The sequence below is a fragment of the Lepisma saccharinum genome, chromosome 25 (genome assembly GCF_977018435.1).
Source record: "Lepisma saccharinum chromosome 25, izLepSacc3.1, whole genome shotgun sequence".
Taxonomy (NCBI): domain Eukaryota; kingdom Metazoa; phylum Arthropoda; class Insecta; order Zygentoma; family Lepismatidae; genus Lepisma; species Lepisma saccharinum.
Window position 1 is genome coordinate 30,266,266 of NC_139253.1, and position 23,037 is coordinate 30,289,302.

General features: G+C 41.4%; 1 protein-coding gene across 1 annotated transcript in view; it reads right to left on the reverse strand.

Annotated features, from left to right (window-relative positions):
• Window positions 1-23,037, reverse strand: part of tei (irregular chiasm C-roughest protein teiresias) — a 703,385-nt gene that overhangs the window by 223,438 nt on the left and 456,910 nt on the right. The gene's annotated exons all lie outside the window — the stretch shown is intronic.

Here is a 23,037-nt window from a genome sequence, read left to right on the forward strand (position 1 = left end):
ATTGTTTCCTTGAGTTAGATATATTTACATCATGTTTACGTTATCATGAGAGGCCACCGAGATGGTCTGTTGGTAACGTTGACGCCTTTGAATCAAGAGGTCCCGGATTCGATACACGGTGGAGGCACATATATGGTTGGGATCTTACTTCAACTGTAGGTTCAGTCCCGATTACCCTTACTGTGCATAAAGTGGACTTAAAACACAAACTCACTCACTCACGTCATCATAAGAATGAAGTGTTTAAAAGTAGATAGAAAAAGAGAGATTACTGAGCCCAGTATGGCTAATCGGGACTGGACCTACAGTTTAAAGTGGGATCCGAACCACTTTGTGCCTCCACCGGGTATGAAACCCGGGACCCCTTGATTACAAGGCGACGACGCATCCATTGCGCCACCGGGGAGGCCCAAGAGAGAGATGAAAGAAGAGGTAGTAAATGAGACAATTAAGGACAGTAAGAGAGGGAAAGGAAACAGAAGAGAAACATGTGTGATAGAGATATAAAGAAAGAAAAAGAAGTGAAATGAAGAAGAAGCACACGCACAGATATAAGGGTAAGAGAAAGAAGATGGTGCAAAAAAGGAAGGAATAGAGATGCGAGATAGAGAGAAAGACTAAAGAAGAATCAAACAGAAAATGGGAGGGAAATATAAGAAAGGAATAATCAAGAAGAGAGTAATTAAATAGAAACGAAGAGGTGCTAAAACTGAGGAAAGAAGTTCGAAAGCTAGAAAGAAAATACAAGCCAGAAAAAGTTCCAAATAAGCTGGAGAGAGAAAGGAGAAGTAAGCAATTTTATCTTATTCCAAGGGGTCAAGTGACCGCACCCGACTCGCTCTGCTCGTGTACGGCAACTACGTCATTTAACTTCTGTACAAGACGAAGGAACGAGCGAATCCAGAAAGAGTTGGAAAAGAAAAATAACTCTTGTTAATGTTTCAGGCAGTGAAATGATCCAGTCTTCCAAACTGTTATAATTAATCCGACAGTAAAGTGAACTTGCATTAGCAGGGTGCATTAGCGTCAGGACAACATCTTGACGTGCATATCTTGCTGGAAGCTGATGTGCCAGGATGATAAAAACATATTCGCTGAAGATGAGAGAACGGCTTAAGGGCCGGAATGCGAGCGTCGTTTCATTAACAACATGTTCTGCTAATTGTTCAAAAGTGACTTCAATGTAGAAGCTTATGAAATTCTGCTCATGGGTATGTAAAAGGAAACAAGAGTTTTAGAGCGGGTTTTAAGACCCTCTATCTTGGCAAGAAATCGGAACTTACAACCAAAGGGCTTTATGCAGTGCAATCTACAAATCGTATGCTCTATACTCGGTCCCAGGAGACTGTGGAGCAAGCGAACAAAAAAAAGTTTTCGTTGCTTCCCTCCGCACTTTCGCTTTCTCCCCTTATCTACCGTTATGCGCGCGTTGCTCCACAGTTTCCTGGGTAGTAGCATAAGTTTAGCAAACTGGTTGGAATTCTTATGTGCAGTATATAAGAATTTAGATACGTAAAATAATTATTATTTGAAAAGGCGCATTTTACACCAAAGATTAGCTTGTACAATCCCGTTAAAAGATTCTTGCGTCCATATTGTATATCATCAGATTCAAATATTCATGTATATCATGACTGTGCTTTCTACAATGCGTAACGAATTATAGAATTATACTTTCTCTAGAAGCTTCAATATGACCGAGGGTCATTCACTTGTCTTCACCAGCTGTCTACTGCTCTGAGGTATTTTAATTATGCAGAGTCAAGTGTGTACAGACTTCCTGAAACATTGGAGTGACAAGAAGCAAACAGATAAACAGGTAGCAATCTGCTTTCAGTATAGGAAGAATAAACTTGACGAATCGGCGTGTAGGAAGTCTCCACTGACAGAGGATTAGAGGAGAAGGGAGGCTTGGTAGGGACACTTTTGGAATTGACTTGAGACAGTCAGGAGTACTTTTGGGAGTCTTGGAAGGAGAGTAGTCAGCCTGACTTAGGTTGAGAAAGAAGAAGAAGCCTGGAGAGAGTCAGTTATTATTTTACACTTTGATGATTTATCCTAACCTATCATGTATGATTCAGGTTCAAAAGTTCTAAAAACCAAAGAGTGACTATTTGCCATTTCAGTGTATTTTAGTTGATGCATTTTGTTTCAGGATTACCTCTTGCTGCTTAGCATGAGACTTGTCCTCGCGACAAGTGGTCTCACCATCTGAGGATGAATGATAAATAAGCTACAGCACCCATAAATCAATTGGGAGTGGCAGGTTCGATCCCGTCATTCGTAAGAATGATACGAATGCGAGTTCCAAGAATCGAAACAAGATGCTCAACACAGCAAAGGATACCTTGTCTAACATCACCAGTGCAAAAAGTCTTCCCCGATGCCATAGTGTCAACAGAGTCTTGGATTCGATACTCCTTGTACAGTCACAGGCAGGCAATAAAAATTGGACATCTATACTTTGACCTGGCTATATCTGGAGAAAGTGAGCGAAGAGCGAGGGCATCGACTGCAGTTGCCAGCCTTCGCAGCAGAGTGAACTGCTTCTCTCTTCCCATCTCGATTTCCTTCCCTTCTCTGGCGCTATGCGCGGCCTTGCTCCAGAGATAACTGAGACAGGGTATAGATCCTGAAATTCCCGCTTCTATGTGTGTTGCCTAACTATAGGGCGATAAGTGGATTTCAATGGCAAATTTTCAAGGGCATCTTCTACCACCGCTGCAGATTAGGCAACACACATAACGCCTGGCAAGGAAGCTAGTATTTCAGGATAAGTGTCCCATTTTTATTGCCGGTGAGTGTACAGTAGTTAGACTCTCACTTTAAGCTTTAGACCCAGTCCTTATTGATCTTTCTGAGCACAAAGTTTACTTAAAACGGTCTTCTCTGGCAGTCAGTAGATGAACATGGGATGAAAAACTAAAAACATGTGAGGATAACGGTGAACAAATGACGATATGTTGATTCATTGATTAAATTAGGTTATTTTTCCTCGCATTTCTGCCATTTTTGGTTAATCATGACTATGATTTGTTGTTGTTGATTTAGTGTTTTAAGTCCACTTTATGCGCCATAAGGCTAATCGGGACTGGACCCACAGTTTTCCACCGGGTATCCAACCCGGGACCCCTTGATTACAAGGCGACGATGCTACCACTGCGCCACGGGGGAGGCCCCAATCATGACTATGAATATGAGTGACGATATGATGGGGCACTCGCAAAGGACACCCACGGCCAGATCGGGATTAGAACCAGGAGTATCTCCTAGCATTGCAGCGCGCTGTACTAACCACTCCGCCACGGAGATCGGATTAAAGGACAATTTGTGTCCATATGACATTGAACTCGACTGTGGAGTAGTTGGTTAGCGCATTGCATTTGTAGTTAAAGCAGAGGTCTGTCGTGTCGTGCCATTGTTCACCTGAAGACGAGAGAAGAGAAAGCATTTTCCTTAACATTTAAGCCATGACTAAAATGTTACCGTGTAAAGTGTAAAATCTTATGGCATTTCAGATGACATGGCATATTTCATGGCATATCTGAAGGATAAGGATAGAATCGGTCCTATTTCCGTTGCATAACCAATCAGAAGCGACCTCTACGTCACGAGTTCAGATGTAATGGCCGCCGAGTGAGATGTAAACAATGTATCACTTCACATTTTTGAAAGCCAATAACTATTAAACCGAGAGGAATAACGTTTTCTATAAAACTTTTTTAGGTACAAAGCAATGGCGGTGCTTCAATACATACTTTATAACATACACAGTACACGTATGGAATAATATTTTAGTTGTTTCAATTGTAAATACCGTGCACTCACAATAGATTGTGTAACTCGACATGCCTTTCGTGCTGTATATATTATACATTGTATCGGAAAAGCTAACCCACAAACCTCTGTGACCTAACCGAAATGTTACATGAGATGTTTCCGTGTAAGGTACTATCTGCTATAATATTTTTTGAAGCATTTACATACATTTTACATTTATGCTAGCAAATATGTTAAAGGTAAAGCTTCCGTCTATAGTGTGCCTTAAACATAATTTAAAGCACTAGATAATGGATAATGTCCAATAAACTTTGCATGCGAATATAGCGCCACTACCGTAGTCTGTTTGTAGTTGCGCACTGCATAAGTAATGAAATCAAAGTTGCCAGAGGAATTTCAAGGTAGCCTCTTTCTAAGAACTTATCAACTAATCAACTGAAGTGGCTGCCGCCTTTTTTCTTTGAAATCCGTCGCAGAGGAGAGTGCTTATGCCGAACCAGAAAAAAAAGAATACTTTATGCATTTCAATTCTTTTCCCGAATATGAGAGGGGAATATTCAAAAACTGATTCCAGACTCATGACTAAATTACAAAGCCAATCTTTGCCTTGATCAGCATAGGAAAAAAAAAATCAATGACTTCAGAGAGAAAAATAAATTTAATTCAAGGGAAAAAAATTAAGGTGAAATTGGAACGAAGGAATGAAAGATTCCCCCCCCCACCTCCCTTCCTCTCGAAGAGAAGGAAATATTCTTCCCCAGGCACTAGAGAGAATTCACAATGGATTTTTAGTTTCCAGATCAGATTAGACCCCTTCTTTAGATTAAATTTTGGCCTGGAACTGGGAAAAGTTTACCCCGGAATGGGAGTAATAATTAAAAGGTGTCTGTGGAAGGGGAGGTGGGTATAATTAGTTCACAAACACGCAGGGGAGAGAGAGAGAGATAGGGGTGGGTGTCATCGATCTCAACCACTCCGCCACTTCAAAAGGCATGGAATCGTCCCTGGAAGTCAAGAGACCGGAGTTTCGACGCCGCTTATAGAAAATGCTAAATGAGGTAGTTAGAAAGGTTGCATTATCTCGGGAAGCACTCCCTTAAAAGTTCGTATCTTAGCGCTGATTCTAGCAAAAGGAAAGAGTGAGATTAAGGATTTATTACAGGGTGTCTGACAAGTCACTCCCTATTTTTGAACGATTATAAGTCATTTATTAGGTACCGATTCTGTTGCAACTGGCATATTACATGAGTGAAAGTAAAATCTTAAAAGTCCGACAAAAATTACAAGACACACTGTATACAGCTCATATTTACATGAGGTATCAACTTTTATTTATAGGACAAGTCTGCAACACTGATCAAGTGAGCTTCAAAGTGGCGTTTTTGCTATTTTAAAAATGGCCCCTCCTCTACACACTTGCACAAGTGAAGGAGGGTGGTTTCTTGTGCTCTGTCAGCCTAAAACGTACAGACATTTATCGGCAAATGACAGTTCAATATCAGTGTCCATGAGTACCACACCCAAGTTTACTAATGGAAAAGATAGTTCGACAGTGGCCTCAGTTCGCATGCAGATGGGTAGAGAGGCCTTCGCAATGGCTCGTAAGTGACTGCACGTGGACCTCAAAGACATATTCTTAAGGTAAACGGGCACTAAATCAAAGTTGAAATATATGTAGATCGGCAATAGATCTGTGCTAAAATGTAGCAAACTTGTACATTCAGAAATCTAGTAGATAAAAAACAAAACCATTTTCATTTGACTCTCCCTTGTATATACAATTCATTGACATTTTGTTTGTCATGAGGAAAGATGGACAACATTTAATACAGCCAACAATGTTGCCATCCTTAATGATAAGTTCAAAAGGAGTCCATAGAGATCTGTGTGTCGAGGGTCTCTGAAAGTGACCTCTCGCCTTATACAACCGCAACAAATGTCATGAAAGATTGTGAAAGGAGGGTAGAGTTTGTAGAAAATTTTCTGTGGTAGGATGTTGAATAGTCCAAGCTGTTTGACAGTGTTTTTTGATCCAGCATTACATATCGAGGAATAGGCAAAATTATTAATTTTGGGTGTGAGAGATGGACAACATTTAATACAGCCAACAATGTTGCCATACTTAATGATAAGTTCAAAAGGAGTCCAGCCCACCAGTGGCCGCAGTGGCTCAGTCGGTAACGCGTCTGACTACCATGCTAAAGGTCCCGGGTTCGATCCCCGGCCGGTTCAAATACGGGAACTTTTCTAACGGTGGAAGCGGCCCCGGCGCCTACCCAGCGTCGAATAACATGGGTACCTGGGGGAAACCCTGGGGGGTAAAGGCGGTCAGGGGCGTGATGCTGATCACATCACCCCCACTCACGACCGGATCAAGAAAGTGTGGGGCGTTACCCCCACACCCCCTATACGCCTTCATGGCGTGGTGCTAAGCACAGGGGAACACTTTACCTTACCTTTACCTTTTTGGGTGTGAGAGAATCTTCACATTTGTGTTGAGGGGAACGTCAGAAATTAACAGTATGGTGCACTTTTGTTGTGCCTGTTCGATTACGAAAATATGCTGAGAATGTTGGGGTGTATGTGGAGTTTTAAATTATACCAAAGAAAAGCTCAATGAATGGACTATATAGCAACGCTAGTTGGAACAGAATTGGTTAGGAAATAAAGAAGATACAATATTTTAAAAATAAGGATTTACTTATCAAACCAGACACTCTGTAGATTTATCTTCAGGAAAATTTGTAGAAAATTGATTGATTTAGTGTTTTAAGTTCGCCTATGCACAGTAAGGTTAATTGGTACTAGACCTACAGTTTAAAGTGAGATCCGAACCACTATGTGCCTCCACCGGGTATCAAACCCGGGAACCCTTGATTACAAGGCGACGATGATACCATTGCGCTATCGCGGAGGCCTAAATTTGTAGAAGGATTGATTACTACTCACAAAACGTTTGGAATATTGTTATATTAGGCAATAGGTGATAAGCACGGTGGCATATGTCGGCGAAAAGACGAGAACGTCCACCAGATATATACCATGTGTTGTTGCATTCCAAGGACGTGTCTATCACCTATTGTCTAATATAACAACATTCCAAAGTTTTTGTGAGGAGTGTGTGTGTATGTATGTATGTTCATTCATTGTTTTCTGCCTAGTTGGCAGGTTTTTTACTGCAATCTCCAGCTTTCCCTATTCTCTGCCTTACGCTTCGTAATAGCATACGACCCAGTTAATTTAATATCATCCATAAGCTGATACCTCTTTCTTCCACGGACTTTTCCTCCTTCAACCATTCCCTCCAAGGCATCCCTTAGCAGGCAGTTCCTTCATAGACAGTGTCCTAACCACTTTCTTTTCCTCTTCTTGATGGTCTCCAGTATAGATCACTTTTCACCAACTCTTTTCAGTACGGCTTCGTTTCTTATATATAATGTATATATGTGTGTGTGGGGTGTGTGGGGGGGGGGTTGTAGAGAGAGAGAGAGAGACAGAGAGGGAGATATGACAGATATATCTTGCGGCTTGTATGGTGTCCTGTCCATGTGTGTTTGTGATTGTTCCTTCATCAGTACAATCTTATCATCATTCATCCTCATCTTCGCGATTGACCAAAAGTGGCAGAAAATCAAAACAAAATAAGGTAAGTAAATGAAATATTGGATCCGGGAACCCAAAGTGTTCAAACTAGAAATAGAATTCTGCACCTCTTCATTAGAAGGCGAAATTGCCAATAGTATTAGCAATAAATATATAAAACATATTTACAAATACATCCAATATGTAGTGTATTCGCTAGTCGTAAGCACTAACCATCTACATCCTGTTCTGCGCTACAGTGAAATAAACCAAATGACTGTGGTTTCCTATTGCTACGCGATCGCTAAAGTTAACGTTGCATGCAACTAAAACAGACATGTGGACTGGCGAAACAAACTTACTCAAACAAAAACTCCCTGGTAGGTTCGCACAACAGCCCCACAGCGGTCTGGTTAGCCAGACGGTTGTTCATTGGGCAATGCATGGTCAGCGCATCGATTCCCGGTACAGCTCTTCCTCCTTTCCTAAACTGCAATCTGGCTATTTTCGTGTGTACCCACTAACTCCAAATTGCTGCTGAACAAAAAAGAAAACTTTTATAGACAGCATTGAAACATTTCTGTTTTTGGGATAGGTGGAAAAGATATGCGACGCTTTTCAGTAGAAATTAAAGTAGTAAAACCAATTAACAAGAGATTCAGTGGTAACTGTTGCATGTATACAGTATAATACGTACAGTATTTTAAGGGCTCCTGAATAGCGCAGTGGCTAACGCTGTCACCTTGTAATGAAGGATCGCCGTTTAGTCTCATTGTGCATACAATAAACTTTAAAACAAAAATTTCTACAAGCTTATATCTACAGTTTATACGTGGCCCAAAGAAATGTCCTCTGTATTGAAACGCCCTGTATATGTGCATTCATCAACACCCCCGCCCTTCACACATGTGCGCGCACACACATGAAGTACGTTCTCTGTTACACAGCTATCTACATAAATACCCATCGAAACACTGTCTTTTTCTTTAAATATTGACAAAAAACGTTAGGAATTATGCAAGTAAGACTGTATAAACACAGTCAAAAAAGTTTTGCATCAGGATGGAAAATGACAAAATATATATGAAGCACAAAGTTTATTGACAATCACAGTGGGAATACAAAAGAAATGATGAAGAACAAGACATGTTGAATGAAAAGGGAACAAAAAACGTACAATTTTCTCAGAAATGTGTTTAAAACTAAAATGGCACAATTCATGATGGAGGCGAAAAAACGAAGAACTGTCACAAGACGACTGTTCGTCATAGCGGATCCACCAGAAGCATTGTCTACCACCTGCCGTGTCCTCCCTTGGTTGCAAGAAGGTCTTGACTTGGTATGGATAGACCCCTTGGACACCACGAAGCCGCTCCTGCAGTCCAGGGCCTCGCCACACCCGTCCTCTTCGTGAATCTGGCCTTAGACAGAGCCTACATTCATCGGTGAAGAGCACATGAGCCCAACGATCGGGTACCCAATTTCGATGTGCACGAGCCCAATGCACACGTTCGCGCAGATGTCGTGGCAATAGGTACTGGGGCCGGAGAGGTCTTCTGGAACGTAAACCACTTCCTCGGAGTATGTTACAGACAGTTTGGTTTGACACACGCACAGCAGAGGCTGATGGGAGGGCATGAGTGATGTTCCTTGCCGTCATGGTATTCTGTCGCCGAACTGAGAGTCGTACATAGCGGTCTTGTGCTGTTGTTGTGACCCGTGGACGACCTGTCCGTTGACGATCTGCTACTGTTCCTCTGTCTGTATACCGCCTCCAGGTCCTACAGACATCGCTTTGCGCCACTCCAACAGCCCTAGCTACAGCCCGTTGTGACATGCCAGTCTGCAGTAGCGTGATGGTCCTGGCCCGATCAAACTGCACTATAGTACGGATAGGCATGCCTTGCACACAGCTGCACTCGCTTGCCTTCGCTAACTGGACACAAGGAACACCTAACTAACCTTCGCCGACTACCGTGGTGCTACGCTCGAACACAGGCATGCACTTGCCGACTCCGGTAGTCGTCTGTGGTGATCGGTATTGCACGTCGACTGCGTTACTTCGCAAAATGAGCTCTGCTTCATCGGTTCTTGTCCGCTTCGGCATGTTGCGGACGCTATTTTCATCACTTCTCAGGTGATGCAAAACCTTTTTGACTGTGTTTTATTATTCAATGTTTCGTGACCCTTTGACAAATTTAGACCTGTGTTTGCCTACCTTTCTATGGAAGAATATACAATAACATTTGTCGAAGTGAATCAGTCGTTTAGAAAATGACGTCTCTTAAGATTTCCTCCAATATGCGGCAGACACTCCGAAAGGATGCTGTGGACACTACTCATCGTTTTCTGGAACATGTTTGCACGAATCATTCTGCCCAAGGTTTAATCTTTAGCTTTAAGGTAAAAAGAAATCGCAAATGGTTAGGTCAAGTGACCTCAGCGGTCACAGATTTGGCGATATCTCCTGGCCGCTGAGGTCACCTGATCTAACCATTTGCGATTTTTTTACCTTAAAAAAAAATTGAAGCATTCTTTCTATTGACACATGTGCAATGATCATTACGGTCCCCCGCCTTTTTGAAAGAAGGTGAGTTTCCTTGTTTACCGAAAGACATGCACGTTTTTAGGAATAAAAAAAATATCCATGTGCATTACGCTGAGTCGAATGACTTACAGGGCTGAGTAGCCAACAGCCGAGAACTTCATTCAGTGGACGTTTTCACAACAGCAATATTCTCGTGGGTGTGCTCTGTTCTTTGCACTTCCCCCTTATCTTCACAGGGGACCCTGTCTCTTTGAAGCTTCTCACCCATATCTTGATGGCATGACCTGAATACGACTTCGAAGTTCCTGCTTCCTTCTTAAAGAACAATCACTACTTCCGTAAAAAATATTTTACAGCGAAAGCACGATTCAACTTCGACTACATCCTTTGTAATGCTATATTAGCGCCAAGATTTCTGAAACCTGGAAAATATGCGAACTACAGGCTGCCTAAACTAACGATACTAGCGCCGCTGCTTTCATGCCAGGGTTTCAAGTAGGGTGGTGTATCTGTGGATGGCAGTATCCGCACCCCCAGCCCCTCACCCAAAAAGGAAAGGCTACGAGAACAGTGTTACTAAGACCTGTGTCCGAAAGGTACAAAGTGCAGACTTAAAATACAGTCTTGGCGGAAGTGACGTCACGTAGTGAAGTTCGAAAGCGCCAAGTTCACGAGCAATCGAGACCACAGCTCGGAGCACGGATCGTTGCAGATTTGATCACGTGATTTCTGCACTCGTTATTCATTTGTTTGAAATCACGGAGGTAGAAAGCCAACAACACATTAAATGTACGTCAAAGGCCAGCAAGTTGTTTGTTGAAGTTCTTCTAATGTGCGGAAATGCATGTATAAGAACATTTGATAATGGTATGTGATTTCTATGGTGGAAAACAAGTGTCTAAAACGCAGGGAAAACAACGTGTCCTCAGTTTTATATACTGATCGTATGTGGCGCTGCAGTCGAAGACTTTCACTTCCAGTCGACGACTTCAAGACCGACTGCAACCATTCACGGAGGTTGCACTTTCTTCCAATTCACTGGCGGACTTTCATGCACGCACTCTAACATACATGTTTATAGAGAAGACATCCTCATTCCTGGTAATATCGGTCGTCAGCGTCCGAATCCTCATCCATCTCTCGTTTCATAACACTACAAACCATTTATCTGCTCACTTTGTTGCTCTGTCTGTCAAGAGCAGTGTCTGCGTGTTCTTGGTAGCTTGTTCGGGATGAAACAATGCATGAACGTAGCCCACAGCTTCTTACTGCGAAAAGGTCAGATTTTGTCGAGAAAACCGGGGATTAATATCTAAGGCGGATTCTGGGATATAGTGGAGTCACTAAATTGAAATGCAGAGGTATCATCAGGGGGTTCCAGTGGGAACGCGTCTCGTATTCATTGTCCAGTACCTTCAGAGGTTGATGTTCCAAAAGCAGCAGAAAACTGGCGTGGTCTACGAGCTCTGTTCGTTGTGAACCACCTAGAACTAGTTCTAATTGGTTGAGGTGGTCTGTCTCGAACACTGTGTTGTTTTAATAGAAAGAAGCAGGTACTTATGAGAACGTGCTCTTTCCGACCAAAGTGACAAGCGACAAATGGCACCGGAGTTTCACACCGAAGTGACAAGCGACACTATCGCAAACTGCATTTAGTCGACCTCCGTGGAGGAGTGGTTAACACAGCGCGCTACTACGACAGGGTTCTCGGGTTCGAATCCCGGCCTGGACATGGGGTTGTTCTATGTGAGTTGAGTGTGCCTTCATCAATTTCATATCATCCCTCATACTCATTTTCGCGATTAGCTAAAAGTTGCAGAAACGCGAAATAATATAAACCGAATCAAATATACAAACTGCATTGATTGGAATACGCAGATTATAATCCACTCTGTAAAAAAAAAGCATTCACTGCGCATGCGCGATTAAGAGACCGAGGTGGCACGATACACGTTACTGAGAAAACAGCCCAGTCTGAGCGGCATTCAAGCGACAAGCGACATGTGCAGCTTGTCATTCATTCATTACTTGTTTTTGACCCTGCCAAACAATAGGATGTCGACTTTGGACAACGTTTCTGTCCCTTGTAGCAAATCAGTTTTCACTTCCTGTGTATTGTCAATGGGATTATCAGTGATACGACACTATTTTGGAAATAAAGTGTGATTCTTGCATTTTTACGCTGTCCCAAAAATGGCACTTTTTCACTCAACCCATAAAATCGCCAGTCATAAATCCATCAAATGCTGTACATAATCATTATTGGTTGCAAACGACAGATTGGCATGGCATCACTAATCAGACGCCTAATTATGACTCTCCAATAATTTCTTACATAGTTTTCTCACTCAAAAGTGCATTTCTGGAAAAAAATTAACGCTGCCTTCCGCCAGTTATTAATTTGTTTAATTTTCTGTATGGAATAAATTGATAATGTTAAGCATTGAAACATATCTCAATGGATGAGGTTTTATAATGCAGTAAACCCGGTGTAAATATCTCTTACGGTTTTCATGATATAAATTTTCAAAATTTGTGTTGCGCAACTTTTGAAACACTCTGTATTACGAGTTGATATTTGCGGTCGTATCCATACAAAATCCAAACGAGTGGCGGGGATTTCGTGTCACTCCGGTATGAAAAGGTGCATTTATTTTTTAAGAGTGGTTTCCAAGTAACAAGTGTTGCTTGCCGCTTGACACTTTGGTCTGAAACTACCTAGAAACAGCAAAGTGGCAATTTACTCTAGTTTGGTCTGAAACTACCTAGAAACAGCAAAGTGGCAATTTACTCTAGTTTGGTCTGAAACTACCTAGATACAGCAAAGTGGCAATTTACTCTAGTTTGGTCTGAAACTACCTAGAAACAGCAAAGTGGCAATTTACTCTAGTTTGGTCTGAAACTACCTACCTACACATACATACACGTTTATCTCTATGTATATAACTCAATTTCTGAGAATGAACTTGTAATCCCTTTATTCATGAGACATGCAGCACCTTCAAAATCTTTAGAAATGAGAAGGTTCTCCCTTTTGTTCGCACGATTCATTTTGTTCTTTTGACTTGTGGCTTCTGTGAGGGAAACTACACTCTGTCCCGGGAATCTGTGGAGCAAGAGAACGAAAACAAACACTCTGCGCAACTAGGACTCGAGAGTGTTCGACCAATGATTTCGTCAGAAGAGAAGTGAGTACAGCTACTAGCCGTTTCAGGCAGTTCGCACTGCTCTTCTCCGCCCACTAGCTTTCTCCCCTTCTCTACTGTTATACGCGGCCTTGCTCCACAGATTCCAGAAACAATGTTTTCAAACTTCCTACGATTTCTTTTCTGGAGCACTCAAGGCTTTGTTGGTTTCAATATTTTAGGGTTTCCGATAAAAAAAAATACACAACAGTGACAGGGATGGTCAATTAATACTAAAACAAACTGAAGTGAATCATTTTTGTAAAACAATTGTACTTTTATGATTGTATTAAATCACGGTTGTTAATCAATGTCATGTTTGGCTCATTTAGATATGTAAAGATACAAAATGTTAGGTTAATCGCCTCTCGCTCTAACATGCATGCAACACCGCTGTCACATGGTGACGGTATATGATGTGCGAAAAAAAAAGCACATGTTGATTGATGACGTGTGTGTCTGCATTATGACATATTACACGATAATCATTCATCTATTTGCTAACCGTGGGGACAAGTTGTGATCCTGCACGGTTAAGCGGGAATCGCCCGCATGTGCTTATGGGTAGAATATTTTCCCTTTCAACTGTTTGAATGCCCAGCAGCTGCATGTATCGCGACATTAATCTAAATTGCAGCGGAAGCAAAGAGCAACTATCAGTCTCTCTCTCTCTCTCTCTCTCTCCCTCTCTCTCTGGTTACAGCATTCTCCATGTGGACGAGTATTCCACTCAGGGGTTCAAAGAACAGATAAACTCTTCATTTAATGAGTACGAGGGGTATTGAATAAACAACGGAACTCCGAGAATGTTCATCCATCTGATAATGTTGGCGAAAACCTAAAATCGCAGCCGTAGTGTCAATATCCAGTAAAGATAAATTGTTAATTGCTAAGATAGAAACACACTAAGAGATTATTAGAAAAAATGCACTCACTTTCTCAGATCGTTTGTGATATCTAAATTGAGACAGTGCAAATACACTAGCATCAATAACTATACACAGACATAAAAAGTAAAGTAAGTGCTTTGCACCACGACATGAAGGCGTATAGGGGTCATGGAGTTAGGGCCCCACATTTTTTGATAACGGCCGAAGGCGGGGGTGGTGTGATCAGAGTTTCCTCCAGGTACCCACTTTATACGACGTTGGGTGGGCGACGGAGCCGTTTGAACAGGTGGGAAAACCCCGGTACTCCGCCGCCGGGGATCGAATCCGGGTCTCTCGCAAGGTTGAGCTACCGCGGCTCACTCTACACAGACATAAATAAGGAATAACGGCAGCAAAAGTACCATGGTTGTTACTCGTATAGTGTAAAACTACCATAAAAGTAACAAGACAAAGCCATTCTTCTACGCATTGCAGCGTTTCACGAAGATACACTCCTGTTCAGGTAAAGTGGCACATTCCTCAACTGTTCAACCCTATAACGTGTGCCATTTAATGTGAACAAGAGTGTACACTCACCGGCAATAAAAATGCGACACCTAGACCCTGAAATACTCGCTTCTCTGCATGGCGTTGCGTGTTGCCTAACTCTAAGGCGGAGAGGAAACCTTTATGGCAAACCTTCAATAGGAAATTTTCTCATCGCCGTACACATAACGCCTTGCAGAGAAGCGAATATTTCAGGATATAGGTGTGGTGTCCCATTTCTTTTACGGTGGCTGTACACAGGAGGTGTGGATGTAGCGGCCCACACATTCTCGATCCCTTCAATACTAAAGTATAGGTGATCAGCACCAGGCTACGTCGGTCTTCACCTGGCAAGGTTCCCACCCAAGTTTCCATTAATTAGTGTCTTGGTGGGCCAGTTTATGCAGCGACAATGTCGGGGAAATTTCTAACTGAGTCGAACTCCCGGAGTCGAACCAGAGTCTCTCGAGTGACAGTTAGACATCCTGCCACGAGGACCACCATCTAAAACCACCGTATCAAAAATACACAAAGAAAATATGTTACATAAAGTAAAATTCATATTGGATTGTATTATTTGTAACTCATTGTTCTCTGCAGTGTACTACTGTTGTTCCTTACATTTACAACAAAAAATACAGCAGCCTTACTGGTGGACTATTTCGCAACCAAATATTCCGGATTCGAGTCCCGGGTGTCTTCCTTTTGCAAGTAATCATCATCCTTATAGAAGTGATTGACTTGTCCTTCACTTCGCCTTTCTGCCATTTTGGCTATTTGGAAAGATGAGAATGGATTGTGATTAGATGAAATAGATGAAAGGACACTCATAAACACAAAAGGACAGCACACAGCAGAAGCTTCACAGAGGATTATACTGGCTGTAAGTACAGACGCCAGAGCCTCGCTAGTCTGCAAAATGCAGTATAAAGTGTGCTACTTCCGGTGCTCCATAGTTGTGATTATTATAATTATTATTTATTTATAGCAGTAATTGTAACACAAGCCACCTAGAGCTTACAATATTTTACTTTATATCTTCTATAGCTATATAAAACATTGATTGATTTGGTTTATTTTACTTCGCTTTTCTGTCACTAATTGCGAAGGTGGGTATGAATGATGACATGTTGAGATTGATGAATGGACCAGAGGCGTGAGTCCAAGATCTGGCCTATCTCACTATGTCACGTGGTCCTAGGCTATGAATAGAAATAAGTTTACCAACTCATAAGAAATTAGGTTGCCAACTCATATGAAATCAGGTTACCAACTCATACAAAATCAGGTTGCCAACTCGAATGAAATCAGGTTGCCAACTCGTAGGAAATCAGGTTACCAACTCTTAGGAAATCAGGTTGCCAACTCATAGGAAATCAGGTTGCCAACTCCTAGGAAATCAGGTTACCATCTCATAGGAAATCAGGTTACCAACTCATAGGAAATCAGGTTGCCAACTCATAGGAAATCAGGTTGCCAACTCATAGGAAATCAGGTTGCCAACTCATAGGAAATCATGTTGCCAACTCATAGGAAATCAGGTTGCCAACTCATAGGAAATCAGGTTGCCAACTCATAGGAAATCAGGTTGCCAACTCATAGGAAATCAGGTTGCCAAATCATAGGAAATCAGGTTGCCAAATCATAGGAAATCAGGTTGCCAACTTGTAGGAAATCAGGTTGCCAACTCTTAGCAAAATCAGGTTGCCAACTCGTAGGAAATCAGGTTCCCAACTCGTAGGAAATCAGGTTCCCAACTCGTAGGAAATCAGGTTACCAACTCGTAGGAAATCAGGTTGCCAACTCTTAGGAAATCAGATTGCCAACTCTTAGGAAATCAGGTTGCCAACTCATAGGAAATCAGGTTGCCAACTCATAGGAAATCAGGTTGCCAACTCACAAGAAATCAGGTTGCCAACTCACTAGAAATCAGGTTGCCAACTCCAGAATCACCATCATCATTTCACTGATATGAATAATTTTATATACAATTTGTGGTTGATTTTCCTCCTGTATTTTATTTTCTAGACTTCAGGCTTCGCACATAGCCTTGCTAGCCTATAATATACGTTCCTGGAATGGACACTCATAATCAACTACGTCCAGGCCGAGATTAGAACCCGGGACCCCTGACGTCGTAGCGAACTATATGATAACCGCTCCGCCACTGGGGCCAGCAACTATATAAAACAGCTTTCTACGACACTGTACTGATGCAAATGCCTAATGAGAGTGTAAATTGACGTTAAATAGGAAAGCAGTAACACAGAGGCTGCTAGAGTCAGTACTTTTAGGCACCGTTTGGATTTTACTTTACAGGTTTATACAGTGGCGGCGATAAGGGGGGGCGTGGGGGGCGGTTGTCCTCACTTCTTGCCACTTTTGCCCCCGTCCAATGCTAAAACTTATCTACCAAAGATCCTTGCACCCCAGTTTTGGAACCCAATCGCCGCCACTGGGTATATATTATGGACGGCTAGCTCTATTTCACCGTGTAAGATAGTAATTTGCGTTTAAATTCGTGCCTAGGAGCTTCGGAGAACAGCGATACAACTCTGGCTAGAGCTGTTCATCAGAGGAGCAGCTATCTACCTGCTCAGATGAAAGGGCTAAGATAAATAGGTTGGTGCCCTTTGGATAGGTTTTGTAATTGGAAAGCGGTTAGTTGGTTGATGTTATTTCCAACTAAAAGTTTTTGTAACGTACCAGCATGGAATAAGCTATGTGGGAGTTGATAGCGATCAACAGAAAGTTTTGTCCGAGGCCAGAAATTCTCATTGGAAATCACAAGTCCAAAATAAGCACAGACAATGAACTCTACAATATGTAGGTATATATAAGCGTTGAATAACACTAGGCAACATGAAATTATTCTTGTTTTTTTTACAGCTTAAATCGGACATACTGAACATCAATATGTACATAGTTTCTCCCAAATATCGTTTTTAAAGATAATTACAATTTTCTAGGTTTCAATAGAGTCAGTTGACAATGGTAAAGTTTGCAAAAGTCGACGCAAATAATTGTTACAAGCAAAAATAGTAATTTTCTTACAAGTTATGGCTTAGTACTTCTTTTGTTATTGTTGTTGTTGTTGTCAATCTTGAATCCAATTTCTACACCAATGATAAGGTCCAAAAAGGACGATCTCACTTTTGCATGTACTATCCTTTGATACAGTTTGAATTTTAACAAATCGTCTCTAACGATAAGTTAAATGGGTAAAAAGGTAAAGTGCTCCCCTGTGTTTAGCACCACGCCACGAAAGCGTATAGGGGGTGTGGGGGTAACGCCTCACACTTTCTTGATCCGGTCGTGAGTGGGGGTGATGTGATCAGCATCACGCCCCTGACCGCCTTTACCCCCCAGGGTTTCCCCCAGGTACCCATGCCATTCGACGCTGGGTGGGCGCCGGGGCCGCTTGCAACGTTAGTAAAGTTCCCGGATTTGAACCGGCTGGGTATCGAACCTAGGACCTTTAGGATGGTAGTCAGACGCGTTACCGTATTTTTTTCTTTTTTTTACAAAGTGTTATTTTATCAGCATATATACAAAATAGGTCTGTTTACTTACATAATGTCTGTTAAAAGTATTGTATAGAATTTTCAACATAGTAAGTAATATAGTAAGAGTCCCATTTTCGCTATCTGATAAAAGATTTTTTGGCGTAAACATACATTTGTACCTGCAATATAATGAAAATTTTCCGGATTTGAACCGGCCGGGGATCGAACCTAGGACCTTTAGCATGGTAGTTAGACGCGTTACCGACTATTTTTTTTAAAGGAAATACCCCCTACACTTAAGTATCCCCAACCATTCACACTTTTCCTCAATTTTACACTTTTCAATACTTACAGTTTCTTATCGTCTGGACAAACATGCCTTACCCGGGACTCGAACCCGGAACCCCTGGCGTTGTAGCGCGCTTTGCTAACCACTCCGCCACGGAGGTCGACACCACTGAGCTACCGAGCCGGCCTGAGCCACTTTTTTACTATTGACAAATTAAAAAATCGCCCATAAGAACACATTGAATTTTAAGCATTTCACTATTCACAGTGGAATTTTTCTTGTAGTGAAAATTATTGTGCATTTTCAACAATCTATTTGTGCAGGTTGTAACACTATGGGGTCTAATAATAATTACTTCGGAAATATATGAATTGCATTTTGCTTTCGTTTCAGAGGAACTGAGGAAGTGAGGCTTTACATATTATATTCTCTCTCGGTGCTGGAAGGCAGTGAGGTGGAAATTGAATGCGAGGACTCGAACCCGCAACCATAAAGTGTTCTAGTACAGTATATCAATACATAATTGCATGTAACTCCACTTAGAGAACACAGTCATCCAGATGTTACACGACATCCTGAAGATAAAGTAGAAAATGTAATAACATATTAGCAAGAATGATTTTGGGAAAGAAGATGAAGTTTTTCTGATGTTGTTGTAGATGTCACAGATATATCCAACAAACATACTAAGAAGATGAAACTCTCGTAGGGCAGGAAATGAGCTGTCACAGATGAAATGGCAAAAAAATCATGAATATGTGATGGAACAAGATTGGATTCCCTCAAAATAAAGGACAGTGTGGTAGGAAAATAGAGCTGACGTCAAGGTCAGACGAACTGAAAGAAAGAGATGATGCAACTGGATATCTGAAAAACAATCTTTGCGAGGAAATTGAAATCTAGAGGATTACGGAGCAGAGAAAAGATCAGTGAAGTTGCAAGAGAGGAAAACAAGTTTTTTAGCGACAGGAACATTTTTGCGAGAGGAAAGCATTGTTCGATACAAGCACCATGTTTGGAAAACGTGTCAGACGAAAGTCAACGTTATGTTTTGCTATGTGCAAAGCCATGATTAAGCTTCTGTCTTATCTTACATTACTTTTGTGCCATTTTCGAATAATGGTAAATATGAAAACGAATATTGATTAACAACTTTCTGTCGCAATGGAAAATTCATGTAAAGACCGGGACTCATATAGCCCAGATATGAATTTAGATAGAAAAAGTTATACATCAATAACTTTCGGTGGTGATACCGTGAGTCGATCAAGCGGTGTCATAGCTGTTGACATCAAATAAACAGAATGGTTGAAGAAAGGGGACAAGAACGCTGGAAGAAATGGTACCAAGAGACCTTAAGGGTACCATCCCAACATCTCCCTGGAGTGGAAGGGGAGTACGGGAAAACATCAGTCAAGACAGCCGATTAAAGCTTGACGCCCACTGAGACGCGGCGTTTCTGTGGGCGATAAACTTTAACCCTAGATTACCCGTGCCGTACGAGAACCTGACTTACGGGGAGGGGGGGGGGCTCACCCACCTTTTTTTTAATCACTTAAATTCAAGAAATCATTTTATTATTGAATCACTGCTTCCTTTGTTGATTAGCTATAGGGGAAGCGGGGGCTAGTTGCAACCTTTAAAATTTTCAACTTCAAAAAATTGTATAAATTTTGCTTTTCAACATACGTTCACGAAACTTTGTAGTTGAAAGGCGGGATACATTCCACTTGCACAGAAAATTTGAGAACCTCGACACTCATGTACTTTTATTGGAAATTTAAAATTTCCAAACACCTAACTTTTGTTGCAACACTTGGAAACATAAATGAAAGTAAGAACGAAAATCTTCATTTATTTAACAAATGATACAAAAAACGATATGAATATTATGTTAGAAACAGTTCAACATATGCTGACATTGTAACAATATTTTAAACTTCAAGTAGGCGTAGACCTATATTTAGCATATTTGTGGTTTATAAATGTACGCTAGATAAAGGAGTATACAAACAAAAGAAACAATTTATTTAATCTGAAAAACAATGATGACAGACATAAAACGCATCTTCTTTCGCATATTTCTTGAAATGTTCCCAGCCGTCACACTCTATACACTGTACCCACTCCCTTCCATCATCTTCATATGCCTGTTGTAACTTACCCCTCACCCACTTTACTTAACAAAAGGACGAAAATGTCTTCAACATGAATCTCATTGTAAACATGGCTGTTATTCTTTTACAGGTGTATCATTAATAGCAACATAGTCAACGACAGTTACTTGTCCTAGTCGCCAGTCACTTACAAATAAATTATTCAAATTTTACTCACCTAGTCTGAAAACAACAATTATTATATCCTGTACCTGTTATCAGCTCGCTTGCACCAACAATCTAGAACGTTTCTTCCTCCACAAAATGCGCATGTGCGAAGGGCAAGTTCGTTCTCGTAACTCTTCACGTTGAAAAGATATTAACAGTGTTGCAACCTACCCCTGGTGCAACTAGCCCCCGCTTCCCCTACATGTGCAGTCATTTAGTAATTATCATAATTACAAAAATTACTATCATTAATAAAAAATAATAACCAATTATTGCGCGACTGTCTCACATGTATTATATCATTCACTAAAACACACAAAAACCACAATAATCTTTATTAATGCTATTTTGTTTATAATTGTGTATTAAATACAAGGTGGCTCAATAAGTCACTTAACACCCTCAGTACAAGGCCACTGCGGCATGGAATTTGAAATTGGCGATGACCAATCGTTATCTGGCCAAGGGGGAACCACATTGACGCCACCCACATGGTCGGCGGCCATCTTGATGTCCGCCATCTTGAATTCAACTTCAGAATTTTAAATGGGAAGGGGGTCGTGCGACATATCAAAATGGGCTAGAATTTTACGAGAAATGCAATGGTGAAAGGTTTTTCGACGTATCTTTAACCAGTAAAAAGTTATGACTGAATTCTTGTACCAATTTGCTCCTTTTCGAGGTGTTAGAAAAATGCCTTAAAATTTGTTTAGCGCATCGGTAATGCATCGAGATCAAAGTGACGTCTATGGAGAGACGTTCGCATGCCATTGCACATTATTTTAATCGGATACATCCATGAAGAGCTGTGCATTATGAATGGTTGTCGCGAACAATTTACAGTGTGACGCTTCCATTGAATTAAAAGTCCTTCACAGTGACAAGGCTAATCTTTATGTTCATAAGGAAGTTCATAAACAGAATATTCGATGCTTTTTATCTCATAACCCATTTTCGACAGATCAAAGCTGATTGGTTAGTGCTGGTAAGTTAATGATGTGGCGTGCTGTGTGGAACACGATTGGTTAGTCAATTTTCCATCAACGGAACCTTAAATGCTTAGGGCTACTTGGATTTGTTAAATAAACAGATTTTTTCATCCTTGCTTATGGAAGAAGGTACTTTTTACAGAGTTTTTTCAATAGGGAAGAACACCAGAACACTTATGGGAACGTTATGAACCAGTTTTTGTCCAAAGTTAGTTATCAGATGACAAGGATCACATATTCTGTTTATAAACTTCCTTATGAACATGAACATTAGCCTTGTCACTGTGAAGGACTTTTAATTCAATGGAAGGGTCACACTGTAAATTGTTCGCGACAACCATTCATAATGCACAGCTCTTCATGGATGTATCCGATTAAAATAATGTGCAATGGCATGCGAACGTCTCTCCATAGACGTCACTTTGATCTCGATGCATTACCGATGCGCTAAACAAATTTTAAGGCATTTTTCTAACACCTCGAAAAGGAGCAAATTGGTACAAGAATTCAGTCATAACTTTTTACTGGTTAAAGATACGTCGAAAAACCTTTCACCATTGCATTTCTCGTGAAATTCTAGCCCATTTTGATATGTCGCACGACCCCCTTCCCATTTAAAATTCTGAAGTTGAATTCAAGATGGCGGACATCAAGATGGCCGCCGACCATGTGGGTGGCGTCAATGTGGTTCCCCCTTGGCCAGATAACGATTGGTCATCGCCAATTTCAAATTCCATGCCGCAGTGGCCTTGTACTGAGGGTGTTAAGTGACTTATTGAGCCACCCTGTATAATGATTGCAATAATTGATACCATTTCCAACCTATTCTGTACTCTCACTGGCATGAGTGTATCGAATAACACACATTCAAAGATGGCGCCTGATAGGCCCAGCAAATGCAAGAAAAGAAGTCCTCTGCGCAAGTATGACTCGAGAGGGCTTCACTAATTAACACACAAGAGGGGGGAAATATTGCATGGAGGCGGCAAAGCTGCTGCAACTACCAGCCGTTTTCAGCAGCGCACACTACTTTGCTGCACCCACTCGCTATCTGCCCCTTTTCGACCGTTATGTGCGGCGTTGCTCCACAAGAGTCCTGGGACGAAATATAGTTAATCTACTTGAACAATAGGCTTGTTTCAAAATTCTCAAGAGTTTAACACGTTAATCGAGTTATGACCATTGGTCGTTCCAAAAGTCCTAGCGTGAAGTTGGTGAAGTCGATTCTCGTGCGGTGCGGTGGCTTGTTCAGTGAAAACTAACCGTCTGCTACGTGCAGACAATTCGCGTGCATTGCGAATTCAAACTGCACTAGTTCGGAAAATATATTATTTGAACAGAGGCAACTTCACGAGGCCAATTGTTTTCGTTAGATTCGTTCGTTTCCTTAAGGCGTTCAATATCGTCGGAATCTAGCAC